This window comes from Rhinolophus ferrumequinum, chromosome 19, assembly GCF_004115265.2.
Source record: "Rhinolophus ferrumequinum isolate MPI-CBG mRhiFer1 chromosome 19, mRhiFer1_v1.p, whole genome shotgun sequence".
NCBI lineage: Eukaryota > Metazoa > Chordata > Mammalia > Chiroptera > Rhinolophidae > Rhinolophus > Rhinolophus ferrumequinum.
In genome coordinates this window covers 24,193,621-24,211,302 of record NC_046302.1, presented here as the reverse complement: position 1 = coordinate 24,211,302, position 17,682 = coordinate 24,193,621, and positions in this window count along the sequence as shown.

The window sequence follows — 17,682 nt, the reverse complement described above, 5'->3', positions numbered from 1 at the left end:
TTGTAATTGAATCATCACACACATGTATGTGTAAAATTACAACTGTCATTCCCTGAGATAAGTGTTAACTTGGAGAAGAGTTAAGGGTGATCACATAAAAACCTGTACATAAATGTTCACAGTAGCGTTATTTATGAGAGCCAAAACGTGGGACAGGCCAGATGCATTGTGACAGGTGACTGTGTAAACAAATTGTAGTACATGCGTATGTACCAGTAATAAATACTTCTCGGCAATAAAAAGGAACAAATAATTTGATATATGTCACAATTTGGATGAATCTCCAAGGAATTGAGCTGAGTGAATAAGTCATTCCCAAAAGGTTAGGTACTATATGATTCTATTTATATATTTTTGAAACGATGAAATTGTAGATATTAAAGGCATTTTGTGGTTGCCAGTGGATAGGAGGGAGGTGGCCGTGTTATAAAAAGGCAGCACAAAGTATCCTTGTGTTGACAGAAATATTCGAAATCTTATCTGGGGGGGTTCACACGTAAACACACACATGTAATAAAATTGTATAGAGTTAAATATACACAAAAATGAGTACAAGTAAAACTTGAGAACTATTCATAAGATAGATGGACTTACCAATGTCAGTATCCTGGTTGTGATATTGTACCGTAGTTTGCAAAATGTTGCAAATGGGAAGAAGTGGAGAAAGGGCACAAACGATCTCTGTATTGTTTCTTCCAACTGCATATAAATCTACAATTATTTCAATAAAAATTTAAATTACAAATAATCTCACATTCCCATAATCCCTCCCTCCTCAAAAAAATGAATAAATAAATAAAATATAGTAACTCAAAGATGGAAAGAGGTAAGAAGAGCTTTCTTCACAGGGCATGAGGCTTATTGACAAAAAGAGCATAACACATAAAAGGAACCAAAAAGAACCCACGTGTGTGGAGGTAGGGGAAAAGAGAATGAAAGATTAGAGGTTCAAAATGAGAATGAAGAGAATTCAGAAGCCAGATTATTCAGGGCTTCAGAGGCAATAATAAAAGTTTGGGCAAAGAAAAATAGCATCATCAGATTTAAGCTTTGAAACTATCATTCTGAAAGATTTATGTTGAAGAAAATGGGGTAAATATGCAATTGTTCGGCTCTTTTCTTCAAAATCTCTAAGATAATAAAAATACAGAATTTTTAAAAGTATGCACCCATAGAAACTGAGAGATATGAACAAGAGAGGAACAGATGAGGTACTTCAACACATTTTTGAAGGATAGAAAGAAGATCAATAGGTAATCAATTCAGTGAAAGGAAGGAAGCTTTAATTTAAAGACTTTCGGTGGACATACAGATTTTATTCCTCAACTCCCTAGGAAGCCCATGTCTTGGATTCACCAGATAACACAGGGGGCATAAGCGAAGCTGTAGCTGGGAAAGGAAAGGGAGAAATTATTTGAAAGTTTCTATATAAAGAAGTTGGTTGTCTTGGTCCCCATTCCTATCCCACACAGCAAGGACACAGCTACCCAAGGACAAGCCCATCTCCTTTCAGATATGCTCAGACCACACCTTCCACCTTCTCTCATAGTTTCAGTTGCCAGACATATGTTCTACCCCAATCTGCCATTACCAAGTTTGAATTTCACAAAGAGAAGGAATGGGGGAAAAAAGAGAAAGTGGAATTACAAAGGGTAAAAGAAGGTTAACTTAAAGCAACTTATAAAAAGAAGTTAAAAAAGTTACAATTATTAAAGTAAGAGCAAAATATAAACCATATTCTTCCTTCTTCTGGCACACAAAGTAGTGGGTTTATTGCAAAAAGTTTGAAAAATAATAATTGAAAGTGCTCATTGGAGGGGCAGCAGGATAGCTCAGTTGGTTAGAGTGCGGTGCTCTTAACAAGTTTGCTGGTTCGATCCCCACATGGGCCACTGTGAGCTGCACCCTCCACAAGTACATTGAAATGACTTGACTTGGAGCTAATGGGTTCTGGAAAAATACACTTAAATAAATAAAAGTTTAAAAAAACAAAAAAAGAAAGTGCTCATTGGAAACAATTGTCACAATCTGCAATAGATACATGTTTTTTAATTGTGTTGGGCATCTACGACACATAGGGAACATACATACTTCTTTGACTCGGCTGTGCTGGCTTTCACTTGCGGTAGAGACTTCACATCTGAATGGAACGACCTTTCTTTCTCAAAGTTTCTGGTTTGGATGATAAATTATATGATCACCACAACTATGTAAAAACTCCCTTCTAAATACCATGTAAAATACACATGATACTGAGAGATGAGCCCTCAATATAGCTTTGAGTAAATTTTAACCTTTTATAGGCAGGAGACCAAATACCTGACATGGACAATGATAAATTATTAGTAATGATCAATTTCACATGTTTTAGCAACTTTCGCTTGTTAAACAATTTTAAAAAGAAAATGTATATCTTAAAACATTGAATAAACTTAGTTTCAAGGACCTTATAAAGAGATAAATTCTATCATAATAGAGTTTCAAAAAACGTTTATTCAATTCTCTTCTTTAAATAGAACAATTTATTAGAAAAAAATGTTACTAATATTTAAATTTTAGAGATGCATTTTTAAAGCTCCCCCTATTGCCTTTTATTGAGGTGTCAAGTTTTTGTTGTTGTTGTTGTTGTTGTTGTTGTTTTGCATAGCTGGCAGAATGAAGTTTCTCATAATTTATTGAAATTGACTTAATGCTCTGTCAGCCATCACAATTTATTGCCGTATTGTCCAGACAAGCCAGAATACAATATTAGGATACAAGATGATATATTACAGAATAAGCCAAGAAAGGAAAAACTTCAATTAGACAGGAAAATGAGATTGTTTTAAAGAATTAAAACCAAAAGTGTGCCTATACTTCATAATTCTTCAGGCCAAAGGAACCTGAAATTGCAAAAGAAAAAGAATAGAACAGATTCTATTGTATAAATAGGAGGCTGTTACCATCTCCTCCGATAAGTCTAGAGTGGCAAATGTTCAAATCAGATTAATAGGTAGAAGGTGTCAATACTCCCCAGAGTTAAATTATTGCAAAAATTACACCTATTCCAATAGTGCCCATTAGTTTTAGCTTACTTTGCTAACCAAACTAGTTGAAAAGTGATGATCTGTTTTCAAAAGCATCTGGAAAGTGTCTGTGCAACTATAGCTAGCATATCCTGGTATCTGGAACTCTTTTCTTTTAAAGTGAATTATAAGCATAAAAGGATAACTCTGTGCCAGTGAGAAAAAGTTAACTTGTTCAAAAATTAAAAAGAACCTATATTTCTAAAATTTACACAGAGTACACCTAAAGACAGTATCATGATACAAATAAAGATCTTCCATTAGATGTAACTTTATGTTACAAGAGGTTTCCACCCTAAAGCAAATTTAGTTATTTGGATTATCTTCCCTTCTAACTTGTTATTTGCCCTGAATTGGTGAGTCACACATTTCAAACAATAAAAGGCACAGAAGAAAATACATAAAGGAAACTATATATTGATGACTTAAAGAAAATCCTGAGGGCTCATTTGATAAATAATAATGATATTGTGACAATAATATTTTGTATACTCTTCACGGAGTGTTCAATGGGGCCTTTATGTGTAAGTGTGTTTATTTGCCTAAATTCAAGTCCCCAGTCCCATTTTGAATAACACTTACAGAGTGGTACTAAATTCATGAATTTCTGAAAAAATCTTTACACAGGACTTTGTTATAAATCATACTGGACCATTACCAAATGAACCAGTGTCCTGAATAAAAATATCTGTAATGATAGTGTGAAAAACAGACTTTTCATTATCTTGGATCTAGATGTCAGATGCCATTTTTAAAAGTGACAATAAAATATTAGTTTTAGAGAATCATAAATTAATTTGAATACTTCAAAATGTCAATATGAGACCACAAAGTACTAAAATCTGAAACAAGAGTCAGAGAAATGCATTTCACAGGAAATGGTCTGCTCGTTGCAGGTTATCATTTCAAGTTGTCCCTATATCCTCTGATTAAAAAAAAAAAAAAAATTCCCATCCTTCCAAAATACATGTTTTTCTGATAGAAGCAGCTTTCTGTTTTGTCTCCCCACCTCCACCCCACTTGCGATAGTGATTTGGCACTTTGGCCATCTCTATACCTCAGCATTTTTGCCATCCTAAGAACACAACAGATGCATGATACAATTTGACTGCATTTTCCTTGCTTCTCGGTTCAGAAGGGGCGTATGAACCACATCATGCCTCTAACAGAGATTGCTTTGACTAAAATGCTAACAAACATTTCCATTTTGTGACAAGAGCTTTGAATAGCTTAATAAACACATGGATAGGGTAAACTGGGGTGCACATTACCTTTTCCTCCCTTGCTCAGATACTATTTGGCTGTTATGGCAATTACAGACTCCTAGTAGCTGAGCGTATGCACATTATCACTGTAAAGTGCAGTTATATGCAGATATAACGGCAAATTCTGGTGTCATTTCTTTCAGTGAATTTTAAGTACCCTGTTTCCCGGAAAATAAGACCTAGCCGTACAATCAGCTCTAATGTGACTTTTGGAGCAAACTTTAATATAAGACCCAGTATTACATTATATTTATTATATTATATTATATATATATATTATATTATATATTATATAAGTCTTATAGTAAAATAAGACCGGGTCTTATATTAAATTTTGCTCCAAAGATGCATTAGAGCTGATTGTCTGGCTAAGTCTTATTTTCGGGGAAACACGGTATATCCATGTTTGCTTGATAAATATGAAAACAATTTCGACACATTTTTAGATATTAGACTTGAGGTAAAAAGAAATATTGTTTAAAAATTTCCTCTTTCTAATATGAGAGGCTTAGTAATACTTTTTGTATACCATGGAGAGGGTCCAGCAATGGAAATACAGGCAACAAAAGAGAAGAATGGGTAATAGGAACAAGGAAGCTGGGGAAAAAAACGTTGACAAATGTAATCAATGTATTAAGTAAGTAGTCTTAACTCTTTTTTTGTTTAATTAAAGTTTATTGGGGTGACAATCATTAGCAAAGTTACATAGATTCCAGGTGTACAATTCTGTATTACATCATCTATATATCACATTGTGTGTTCACCACCCAGAGGCAGTTAGTTCTCTTTCCATCACCAACACTAAAGAGGTTCGTTTCCCCCTGATTGCTGACCTACACATGTTGCACTGGCCTCTTTTCTTTCCCTAAATGGTGATATCTAGGGCGGATCCCATAGTTTTATGATCACTTTTGGTTCCCAAGATCAGCCCCATTAAGAAATTTGACTTCAAACTTGATTATAGCAATTTCCCGTCTTCTCTTCTTCCAGGAAAGCTGGAGCTGGGATTTTGTTTTCTTGGGAGGGAATTTGTTTAATCCTGAGAAAATGAAGGGAGGAGAGTTGTAGTTTCAGAAAGGTAGCTGGCATCCTCAATTCCATAGAAAAAGATGGGATTAGGACTGAGGGCTTCTGGATCTTGAATCAGTGTTCAATGTGTTTGCATTCTCTCTATACATTTGGTCTTGTTTGCTTTCTCTCTAACAATGTGAATTGTAGGCATAGTTGCTTTGTTCTGAATTTTTAAACATAGTGTTTTAAAAAAAATATTTTAAAACTGTTTTTCAAATTGCAGGTCAGTTTTGCAGTGTTTCTCAATTTTTTTTTCAGTTGACCCCAAGGAGACTTTTCAAACGTTGTTTTCCTAACACCTCACCTCCAGGAAATGTTGATACCACAGGCATACTGTTCATGTATTTATGTACTATGAATTTTTGGAGGGCCACAAATCATTATACTATGTTTTCTTTGCCTCCAACAACCCATTTTTACCCCGTAGGGACAGTATCATTTCCATTGAGAATGCTTAGTTTAGAGGAGATTGTTTAAAGGAGTTAAATGCTATCAGCATTTTTTTCACACGAGCCTGAGAAAGAATAGACAGTGTCAGTGTTTACCATATGCAGTCTAACAGCAGTTTATGTTATTGTTCTGTGAAAATATTTTTCCAAAATTATATAAGTGTGTGTGTGTGTATTCATATACAGCACAATATAAAATGCATAAAATACACACACACACACACACACACACACACACACACACACACACACGACTAAGCCAATAGTTAAGAAAAAATGTCCTAACTTACTTTTTAAAGCAGTGGTTTGGGTTGGGTCACCAGGGATGATACTGTAATACTATGCAGAAGAGCAGTTAATTCCTGTTCTTTATCTCTTTAATTCTAAATCGTTCCTCTGTGAGCTTTGCTGGGAAAAAGAAAAGGGTTCATTGCTTAGCCAAGTTCTTCTTAGTAGCTGTATGTTTCCTTTTGTAAACTTATCACTGTTAGCAAAGACTCAGTTAAATTATTAGTTAAAGTTCCTTTTTTCTCTTAGTGTGTTTTTAGCAGAAAGGATGATTTATTCTCCTTCATGTATTGGTAGTTGACATGAATCTTAGGTAACCATTTTATCATAGTTATATTTTCAGAAGCCGGAGCACTTACTACATAGCTGCTCCGGATCATAGTTCTGTAGTGACTGAGCTGCAGTATTGTTTTGGAAAATGTGAAAAATTGGTGCAAACTGTGTAGCTCTCTCTGTCTTTCCCTCTGTTAATTAGAGGTAAGGAGCAGGGAACAATCTGAGCAGTATCAACAGCTCCATGTCCTAGGGAAGAACCAAAAGACGAAAGGTGCTTAGAAGGAAAAGGAATCACATTATTGTTTTATTGTATAGTTGGTGGGTTTTATTTGTTTGTTTGTCTGTTTGTTTTGTTTTGGGTAGGGACAATTACTGCAATGAGGATACAAATTAGGAAAGAGCCAGTTTCCAATGGTCTGGAATAGTTTCAAAAACTAAATGCTACAAAAGGCAGGCTAGTACTATGAATGGAGAAGTGGGCTGGCTGGGTTGGGGGCATCACTGGTGATGATGGAGATTGGGACAAACTGGAGAGGATATAGCCTGACAAATCTGAGCTGCTGAGACCTCTAGAGGGGAATCCAGTTTTCCAGATTTTGAAATATTCAGAAGCCAGCTATCTAGATTTTCCCCTAAAATCAGTTTGCAACTCATTTTACATTTTATAAACATTGTGTATATCTAAGACAAGTGAGGGGAACACAACCTAAAGCTTGTCAGTTTCCAATTTCTGGAATAGTAGAAACATCGCCTTTCAATAAGGTTGCTACTAGAGTGAAAATAGCTTACTAGACCCACTTCCAAAGTGTTTGGCACCTGGGGCAAGAGTAAAACTGAAGACCCATAGACCACGTGTCTAAATATTTGTAAGATATTAATAAAGTAATATTTAAATTAATATTTAAATTAAATATGTTCTTTAAGTCAGTCTTGGTAAATATAATTTTTAACATTAAAATTGTGTTAAATTCATGTAAAACTGTGGTTTGTTTATGGCTAAAAAGTATCCAAAGTATCAAAAGACCAAATTTAATTACTATTATCATGTCTCCATGTTCTGTTGATGGATCACACTGTTCTGAGAAATAATGACATAAAGACAATGGATAAGTCATTTATACTAATTTAATAAAACATAAGCAAAATAACCAACATGTTATTATAACTAGATTTTCACATAATTTTTATCCTATTATCAAAATGATCTAAAGCAATGGTCAGCGAAAAAAGGCTGGTAGGCTGATTGCCTGTTTTTGTAAATAAAGTTTTATTGGAACACAGCCTTGCTCATTCATTTACCTGTTGCTTTTGGCTGCTTCTGTGATACAGTGGCAGAACTGAGTAGTTGTAATAAAGACTATATGGCTTGCAAACCCCAAAATATTTAACATCTGGCCCTTTACAGAAAATGTTTGGCAATCGAAAAGATCTAAAGAATTAAAAATTAAAATGTGATTGTATCAAAGGCTACACATTTAAATATATTCTTCATCAAAAAACAAATGTTAAAGATTGAAATATTATTTTCAAAATCTTTTCTTCTAAAATACTTAAAATTATTAACACTAAAAAGAAATATCAATTATAAATAAATATCAAAATTTAAAGAAAATATTTAAATAAAGCTGATTATTTATTTTTAAAATGTCAATTCATTTTAGCACATACTTTTTATAAAAATACAGTTATTTTAAATTCCAGTTTTCAATGTTTATTTGCCAATAGCTTTAAGCATGTTAAGTCTTGACCTAGATATAGACAAATTTAAAAGAAATGTGAATTATTTAGTGTCATGACTGTTTCTTTTGCCACTATGTGCAACTTTTGGGGTTACCCCATACTAATTTATAAATAAGTACAGAACTGCAAATAAGAACAGGAAGAGAAAAAAGAAAACAGTTACTCTGCACAACTAGGAAATGCACTTCACTATGCAAGAAATTACTACATTCACATTTGAGAAAAAGGATTTAATAAGTTAGCTTTTTTCCCCTCTTTACCTATGTGCTTCCACCACTTGAATCCTTCCTGCATCCTAAAGCAGTGTATCTTCCACGTTAGCAGAAGCACAACTCCAAACCCTCAAAGGTTCAGAGGCAGTACTTTTTGTCTTGTGGCTGTAACAGAAATGTGGACAAATATTTCCTTGGGGCCTAATATTGCTAGTCATGACAGCAGATGTTTAGCATTTCAGGTAGGGCCACAGCACTGCTGAGCACTGGGTTTTAAGTGACAGAGGCAACCAGATGTTTTTAATGAGTTCATTTTGTGAGTTTGTGGTAAGTGAGGCTTTCTAAAGCTTGGGATCTGGAATGCAGGCCCCACTTACCTGGGTCTGAGGGCAGCTCTGCTTCTAACAAATGGTCTAGTTCTTATTACAGGACAAGGTATTATGTGGGGACTATAGATTTATGAATTTATGTTTTCTAGGGTAAAGCAATTCTGCCTTTTTTTTAATTAAAGTTTATTGGGGTGACAATGGTTAGTAAAGTTATATAGGTTTCAAGTGTACGATTCTGTATTATATCATCTATATATCCCATTGTGTGTTCACCACCCAGAGTCAGTTCTCCTTCCACCACCATATATTTGACCCCATTTACCCTCTTCTACCACCCCCCTCTTCCCTTACCCTCTGGTAACCACTAAACTATTATCTGTGTCTATGAGTTTTTGTTTCTTTGTTTGTTTGTCTTGTTCTTTTGTACTTTCAGTTTTATATCCCACATATCAGTGAAATCATATGGTTCTCGACTTTTTCTCTATGACTTATTTCGCTTAACATAATAATCTCAAGATCAATCCATGTTTTCGGAAAACATTTATCCGTAAAGATATAAGTGCTCCAACGTTCATTGCAGCTTTACTTATGGTGGCCAAGACATGGAAACAACCAAAGTGATTGGATAAAGAAGCTGTGGTATATGAGTAAATACACAATGGAATACTATTCTGCCATTAGAAAAGATGAAATTCTGCCTTTCTGTTTTGATCAAGTCCCAGAAATTGTGCTCGAGTGGGGAAGTTGAGAGTTTATTTAAAAAATGTATTTACAAAGGTATGAGCAGGATTCAGAGGAAGCAAGAGATGTATAAGCTCCCCTAGAGCTGGGAACATGGGAAAACAGGACTACCAACAGAGAGAACACATTAGCAGCATTTAGTCTAAAAAGTTCAAAGGGAGGGAACAGTTATCAAATCAGAGAGAGAGAGAGATCCAGTGATCTGTAGCTGCCCTCACAGCTCAGGACTGAGGGAGTCTGGGAACAAATATGACCATCTTATTCTCCTCCCACCTAGTCGACTCCTCCCCTGCCTCTCGTAATCCAACTGAACCAAAGCCAGAGGACAGAGTCCTTTGGGGCACCCCAAGTGGACAGGACCAAGAGTGGATCTGGGGTTTGGGGTGGAGAGGTGATAAAGTATATTCCAGACCATACACCAAGTATTCCCTAGTTCTGCAGATAGAAAGAAGCAGCTTAGACATCCTCAGCCTGGAAACCGTCCCATCTTTAATAGCCTGTTTTTAAGATTTCAAAATGCATGTTTTAGGCCTTTATTTAGGAACTGACAATTCTTGCAATATTATTATGCAATTACACATACCAGTAATGATTTTTTTGAGATGTTATTCTATATTCAACATGCTTTTTTCATGGATCAGCTTGCAATTCACATAGTTGTCACAGTCTATGGATGTATGAACTATGCCACAGCCTTTCTCACAATGGAATAAGATAGATTGATCTACCTGTACAGTTGAGTGCCAAAAGTCCAGCCTCATGATTTGACCAAATATATATATACATATATATATATATATATATACATATATATATATATATGTATATATATATACACACACACACACACACCAGGGGTGCCAAAAAAAGTATACAAGCGGACACTTTGGTCAACATTGCTCAAGCAGTAGTTCACCGTAATCAGAAGTGTCTGGATGCTGATGGTAACCACTTTGAGCACCTCTTGTAATTGCAGAAGTCAAACGTGACTTGTATTCATCTTTTGTTATTGATATATATTTAGTATACAATTTTAATACAGCTTTCCTTTCTTAAAATATGTATACATTTTTTTGGCACCGTGTGTGTGTGTGTGTGTGTGTGTGTGCGTATTCTTTTTTTTTTTTTTTTGAGCACCTTATTTGTAGTCTCCACCTTGCCCACTCTTAACAGCTGCTTATGTATTCTGCCCTCAACCATGCTCTTAATCGGACCAGCGCAGTGGAGCAGAGAAGAGCTGTACAGCGAGCAGAGATGATTATTGGACATACAAAGTTGTTATTAAATTCTGCTGCTTTAGTAATACACTCTCCAATTTGGGGTTGGCAAAGCAGATCACAGAGGAAAATGCAGGAGAGTAGACCAACGAAGCCTCATATCTATAAAAAAAGTCACTGGGAAAGGAATAATACGCCAGTGCTTGCTCCTAAAAGAGCTGAAATTGTCATTGGTGTTTTGAATCTTTTTTTTCTTTTTCCTATTGGAGGAGTTTAGGTAAAAAGTAGTAATAGGTATCTAAAAATAGCCACGTTAGAAGTACAGTTAACTTATCCCAAAGGATGATATTTAGTGTACTATAGAAGTAAATCGTGCTGCCACTTTAACTGCTACAGTGAACTCTGCCTCCCTCTCCCTGTTTTTCCTAGTACTTCAACCCTTTCCATGCACAATTCTTCAAAGTCTTGTTTCTACTCCCGGCTGTTCATTATCATTTGTTTCATAATCAACTTAATTTTTTTTTTAATGGGATCTGGGAAAATAAAAATCTGATGCCAGTCTATCCATTTTTTTTTTTTTTAAACTAACTGTTGTGTCTATAGTCAGTGATATGTCTAAATCCCTTTGGACCTACTTCCTGTTTCTGTGATTACCTACTCTAGCTTTGAAACACATTTATTCCAACTTGCCAATAAGACTCTACTTCTAGGACTGCCCGTGGGCTACTGGAGCTGGCGTTTCTGGGAGTTGGCAACCTCAGAGGGGCCTACTTAGCCATGAGCAGGAGGTGGGGGAGCAGAAAGCCTTCCTCTGTGACTTTAAGGTGGGATGACCCTGGAGAGTAACAAACAAGTCAAAGCTCCCTCGGAACAAAGCACTGAGGGCCCCCTCAGAAGCACTTTGCTAAAAATTACACCTTTGCTGGCTTCTTCCCTTTCCTTATCCTGCTTCGGCTCCTCCCAAAGAGTGACTCCTGAAAGGACCTCCTTCCTGAATCTCTTGCAAATGAATCCTCATCTCAAGATGTGCTTCTAAGGATCCCAACCTAAGACGCCATTGTGTGTAGTGGGATATAATGTGTCTGGCAAGAGCCACCACTCTTTCCTCATACACCATCTTGTCTTATCGCTCACAGGTAAGTACGTAGTATTCATCATGAGTAAGAAATGACAGATTCATGGTAACAACCCAGACAAAATAGCATATCTTTGGAGATCGATCATGGACATTATCTCCTTTTTAATGTGGCTAGGAAAAGGTAGTGTAGGGAAGAAACTGGAAAAATTAGTTCAAGCTGACAACACGCTCTCAGTTTAAAAGCTGACCTTGATGTGTTTTCACCATAGGGGTTTCTCAAGTCTGCTCCAGGCTGTCCTGTATCAGTGGTTAGCTAAGGGGGCTACAGACAAAGGAAGGAAAATAGCATTAATGCTCCGACCTCCTGCTTTGTTTGAAATTACCAGTAGTGAAGGCTGAGCTCGTAAGAGCTTTTAAAAGCATCTCTTCACCAAATCTTTTGAAAAGTCCGGTACACTTCCAGCTTAGACCAACAAATGATCTCTCTTCTTTTCTACCCACTTATCAAATAAAATCCCTTTTTTATGATTGCAGAAGCTCCTCACTTCATACCAACTCAGAGAGAAAGATTTTGTCAACTCTGCTGGAACATGGTTTTATTTAACATCTTAACCCTAACAGTCTTACTTTTGATTGATTTCTGATTTCATTTTTTATGAAATCCTGCCTTGCATATGGCTCCGGGCCTCCAGAAATCAGTTTGCCACTTCCATCCAAATGTAATGTAGCCTTTAATTATAGGGAGCTCTGCCAGTGCACAGTAGACTTCCTGGGCTTTAGGGAATTCCAAAATATATCTTCTTCCATGTCAAAAGATAAGATAAATGAAGCATCCCCAGCTTGCGGCTTCCTCTTATGAACCTTTCAGAAATGGAAGGGCAGTTTTAAAAATTAACTCTCAATCTCTTTCCGTATAATAGGAACTGTTTGCCTTCAGACATTATACCATACTTGTCTTAAGTAATGTGAGATCATGGGAAGAAATCAAACATTTTGTATCAGGAGATTCAGGTTCAAGTTCCGGGTTTGCCTTTTAACAGCTATGAGGAAAATTCTCAATTTCCTAACCTATAAAACAAACATAAAAGACTCAGTCCTATCTACTAAAAAGGTTGCTTTGAAGATAAAATGAGATATAAAACCAACTAATACAATTTGCAATGAAATGTGAAAAGAATATTTATACTATATTAACTACAGACATATAAGGCATTATCAGGTGTCCTTTTCAATGGGATAACAAAGACTATATAGCTCCTTACCAGATCTAGGAAGTAGTTGGCATTGTTAATTAACAGAGCAAGGAAGCTTATTTCTAACTTTAGAAATAAAGTTATTTCTAATTTTACTCTTGTAAATTTTACCGCCAGTATTTTAAACTTTTATACTTTTATTTGCCTATTGGTTTGCATTTCTTTTAGCTACTCCTGGCAGAGAAAGAAATTCACCTCATACTATTTACACAATAAGAACCCCTCTCACCACCAAAACCTGAAGAGTATTTCAGATTGACTGTGTATCTACTTGGGTATGCTGAATCCCGTGATGCACAGAAGAGACAACTCTGATGGAAGGCTCAGAAATTTAACTTTAAGTAAAAACATTTGAATTTGACCCTTTTCTGTAACTTATGTGCTGTCTAAATTTCTCTTATATCTAATAAACTTAACCTTTCTGCATCTGCTTTCTTATCTATAAAGTCTCAATAATATTATCTATTTATTAGGTTGTTACGAGAATTAAGTACAAACACTCATCATCTACTTAACACCACTACCAATACCATTATTATTATTACGTCAATAAGGAGTGGCTTAAAGAGTAATAAGAAGGAACCGTTTTTATTAAATTTTCCTTCCCTACAAAGCAGCAGTTCTCTCCTTGACTCATCCTTTCTGGAGTACCCATTGCTCCAATGCCTACACTTAGTAAGTCATAAAATCCTTTTGCTGCTATTCTTAGTTTCCTCCCAGTTTATTTCCATTTCTTTGCCTTGGGCAAGTCCTCATGGTTTCTGTCTTCTTTTTACTTTTTTTCTTCATTAAATTCTTGCAATAGCCTCTGTAACTCACCTTAAGTCATTCTCTTTGCCAGCTGTTTTCTTTATAAAACATATAACTGATCACGTCACGCCTCTGTTTACAATCATTTTATTAATTTCTATTACCTGCACAACTAATGCCAAAATTCTTAAATGGCTTTCTAGTCCTCTGTATCCTACTTCCAACCTGTTTTTATTCCTGCATCTTTATAAGAACATAACTTTTCCAAGAAAATGGATATAATCCCGCCCTCCCTTCCATTCATACTTCCACTCATGTCATCCCTTTTCTCAAGATTCTTTTCTCCCTTTTTCCTTCCTGCCTTTCATGATACTATTTAATCTGCAAGGTACAGCACAAATACCAGCTCCCTTCTGTACCTGGAGCAGTCCACCAGAGAAAGGATTAGTCTCTAATTCCTATGCTCACACACTTTATTTAAATCAATATGATTTCATTGTCAGTTGACTCATATTACACATACATACACATGTGTATACATATATATGTGTATATACACATATATACATATATATCCTTATATATCGCCTCATTTCTCTAAAAAAAGATACAATAGACTAAAATAATTTTATTTTTAAAGGTATTTTAATCTATTTTATCTTCTATTCATTTTATCTTCGAAACCACAGAGCCTGAAATAGAATAGTCATCAAATATGCATTGAAAGATGACAGCTGCATAGTTTAGTTATAAATAAAAGGAAGAAAATAATTTTTCTATCTGTTCAGACTATTACCTGAATTTAGCCTCTTGGCATAGAATATATATCCTTATATCCTTTTATCTCCTAATCAAAACTTACTTGTGTTGATAGCTCTTTGTAACACTGGTAATTAGATAATTGGTTAAACTAATTTATAATGTTTTGGCAGTGAATGCTAATAATTAAATAAAAATTAATCATTGAAGTACAATGAGGGGTCTCAAAAGTGGAAGACATCAGCAAGTGGAAGAGATATTTGGAAAGGGATCCCTTTATGGTCCTTTTTATCAGGTTATAGTCAACTATGTACTCTGCCTCCACATAAAGCATCCTGCTCTTCTACAAGGTCAGACAATTAAGTTCACAAACTTGTTGCAACGATGTTGCTAACTTTTTTTTTGATATCAGAGCGATTATTCATTATGAATTTGTACCAACAGGACAAACAGTTAACCAAGTTTACTATTTGGAAGTGCTGAAAAGGCTGTTTGAAAAAGTTAGACCAAAACAACCTGAACTTTTTGCTAGCAATTCATGGCTCTTGCATCACAATAATGCACCACCTCACAAGGAACTGTCTATGAGGAAGTTTTTAGCCAGTAAACAAATAACTGTATTGGAACACCCTCCCTACTCACCTGATCTGGCCCCCAATGACTTCTTTCTTTACCTGAAGATAAAGGAAATATTGAAAGGAAGACATTTGGATGACATTCAGGACATCAAGGGTAATATGACAACAGCTCTGACGGGCATTCCAGAAAAAGAGTTCTAAAATTGCTTTGACGGGTGGACTAGGCACTGGTGTCAGTGCATCACTTTCCAAGGGGAATGCATCGAAGGTGACTGTAGTGATGTTCAGCAACGAGGTATGTAGCACTTTTTCTAGGACGTGTTCACAAACTTAATTGTAGGACCTCATATACAATTTATGAAGAAAAATGAATCTCTCACTGGAGAAAACCTGAGAGATATTAGTTGCTATTACCCAGAGAGACAAATAATATATTCTGAGAGTCAGAATGATTATTAGGATATTTGTCAATACATTACCTGTCTATTCATGGGTCGCCAGAAGAAAAACACTGATATGAATTTGATATAAAGGTGAAATTTGATCCCAGACTGTTAAGGTATCACTTTTCTTAAGAACAACAGCCCACACCTAAATAAGAGTGTTTGTCAATAAATTCTAACTCTGTGGTCGCAAATTTGCTATTATAAGTGAGTTATTCCCCATCTAATGGGTTGCTCTTAGCAGATCTCACACTTGAATGAAGTTCACCATCATTATTTCAAAACATAAAGCTCAACTGACCCTAGATTTAAAAACTCAACTCTTCACAGAGTTGAATGGGAGTTGTTAAAATGGGTTTTACGGCAGATTTGGATTCACACATTCAGTAATTCTTGATGTTTCTGGGGCTTATTATTATTATTATTATTATTATTATTATTATTATTATTATTTCTTTTAACCAGGGCCAATACTGCATGTAGATTTTCACGTGTGCCTGCAGAGGAAGGACATTTTCCTCAAATGCACCTGGGACCAGTGTGAGGCTTTTGAAATGCTGCTGAGCCAAGTCTCCAATTGATAGGTTTATTGAGACCACGTTATGTAGTAAGCTGCCACAGTCCTGCACTTTAAAACTCAACGATGTGTAAATAATGCAAAGGCTGACAGATAGTCCTTTATAAAAACCGTAAGCAATCCCTGCTTGGAGGGCTTGGCAACATGTTTCAAGTAGATGAAAGAAAGCCCACTATAAATAGACTTTGCATGGAAAACTTTAAAAGGGAAATGTTTCATTGGGAAAACTATGCAGTATTATTGTGCAATGAAGAGCCCCCAATAGCAAAGAAAGTAATAATAGTAATAATATCACAATAGGTCACTTCATGTGTACAAAGATGATTCAAAATACCTTAGTATGCAGTCAATATCTCTAAAACTTCCATTTTTCTCATCAGTAAAATTGAGGTAATTGCACATTGCATTTCTTCTCCAGAGAACTCTGTATGAGCATCATTAAAAAGCAATTGTTAAACTGGAGGTTACTGTGTGAACATTAGGTAATTATTAATATCTCTTTCTTTCATTAGAGAACTTATCCTTGACGTAACCACACTTGGCAGGTGCTGCAAACAAATGAACTGGACCAGAAACATCAATAACACTGCATAGCCAGGTTAAAAAAAAATAAAAATAAAAAATAACAAGGAATTGGACATGACTTGTGTCTATTTTACTTTTTATAGTTTTTACAACTTGTGAATCAATAAAACCTTAGGATAAAATGGGCTTGGCAGCTCACAGTTAGTTCTTAGAGATATCCTGGTAGCATTAGGCTAGAATTTTAGTCTAGGAAGGTGTATAACATCAACCTCTATGGCCCGTGCAGAGACGATGCAACAATGATTTCTCGTCTCATCTCCTGGCATCTGGTTCTCTTCAGAATATTGCCCTAAATTTTTTTTCAAAAACCTAACAATTGCAAGAATCACTTGGATAATATTTTTGCTTTAGCCTATAGAAAACTATCTTTATTGAGAATACACACACACACACACACACACACACACAGCTAATGCCAAAATAAATAAATAAATAAAAATGTTGTTTTTTCTATGTAATGTTAACAACTATTGTAAGACTTGCTGTTTTTAAATAACTAAAATGACTAATTAAATGGCATTTTCCTGAACTATGTGTTTGTTGTATGTGTTGGAGCATCATACTGGTCACCTTAAAATAACTCAAACGCAGAAGGAAAACCAGAACCCATTTTTTTTCTCCCCAAAGCATATCTGAATTTCCAAAGTTAAGGAGAACGTGATCTGGGTAGTTTACCACAATTTTCAAACCAGAAGACTTGACACATCACTTTAGAATGAGAGCCGGTAGCCAGATGTGTTTCTGACAGGGTTTCCTTTATTCTGTCAGCATCACGCTGGGAAAGCTTCATTGTCATAATTCTATATGTCCTGTCCTGATACTTCTGATTTCCTGCCTTAGAAAAATCAAAGTTTTAAAAATAGCATAACACAAAGCCTTTGATGTTGTTTATGACCATTGCTTTGGACAGTCTGAATAACCTAATTTTTTGAATTTGGTTAATAACTCTTCTAAGACTAAGTACTTGTAGAAGTTGCTCTAAAAGAGGAAAATACAAACCATAAAA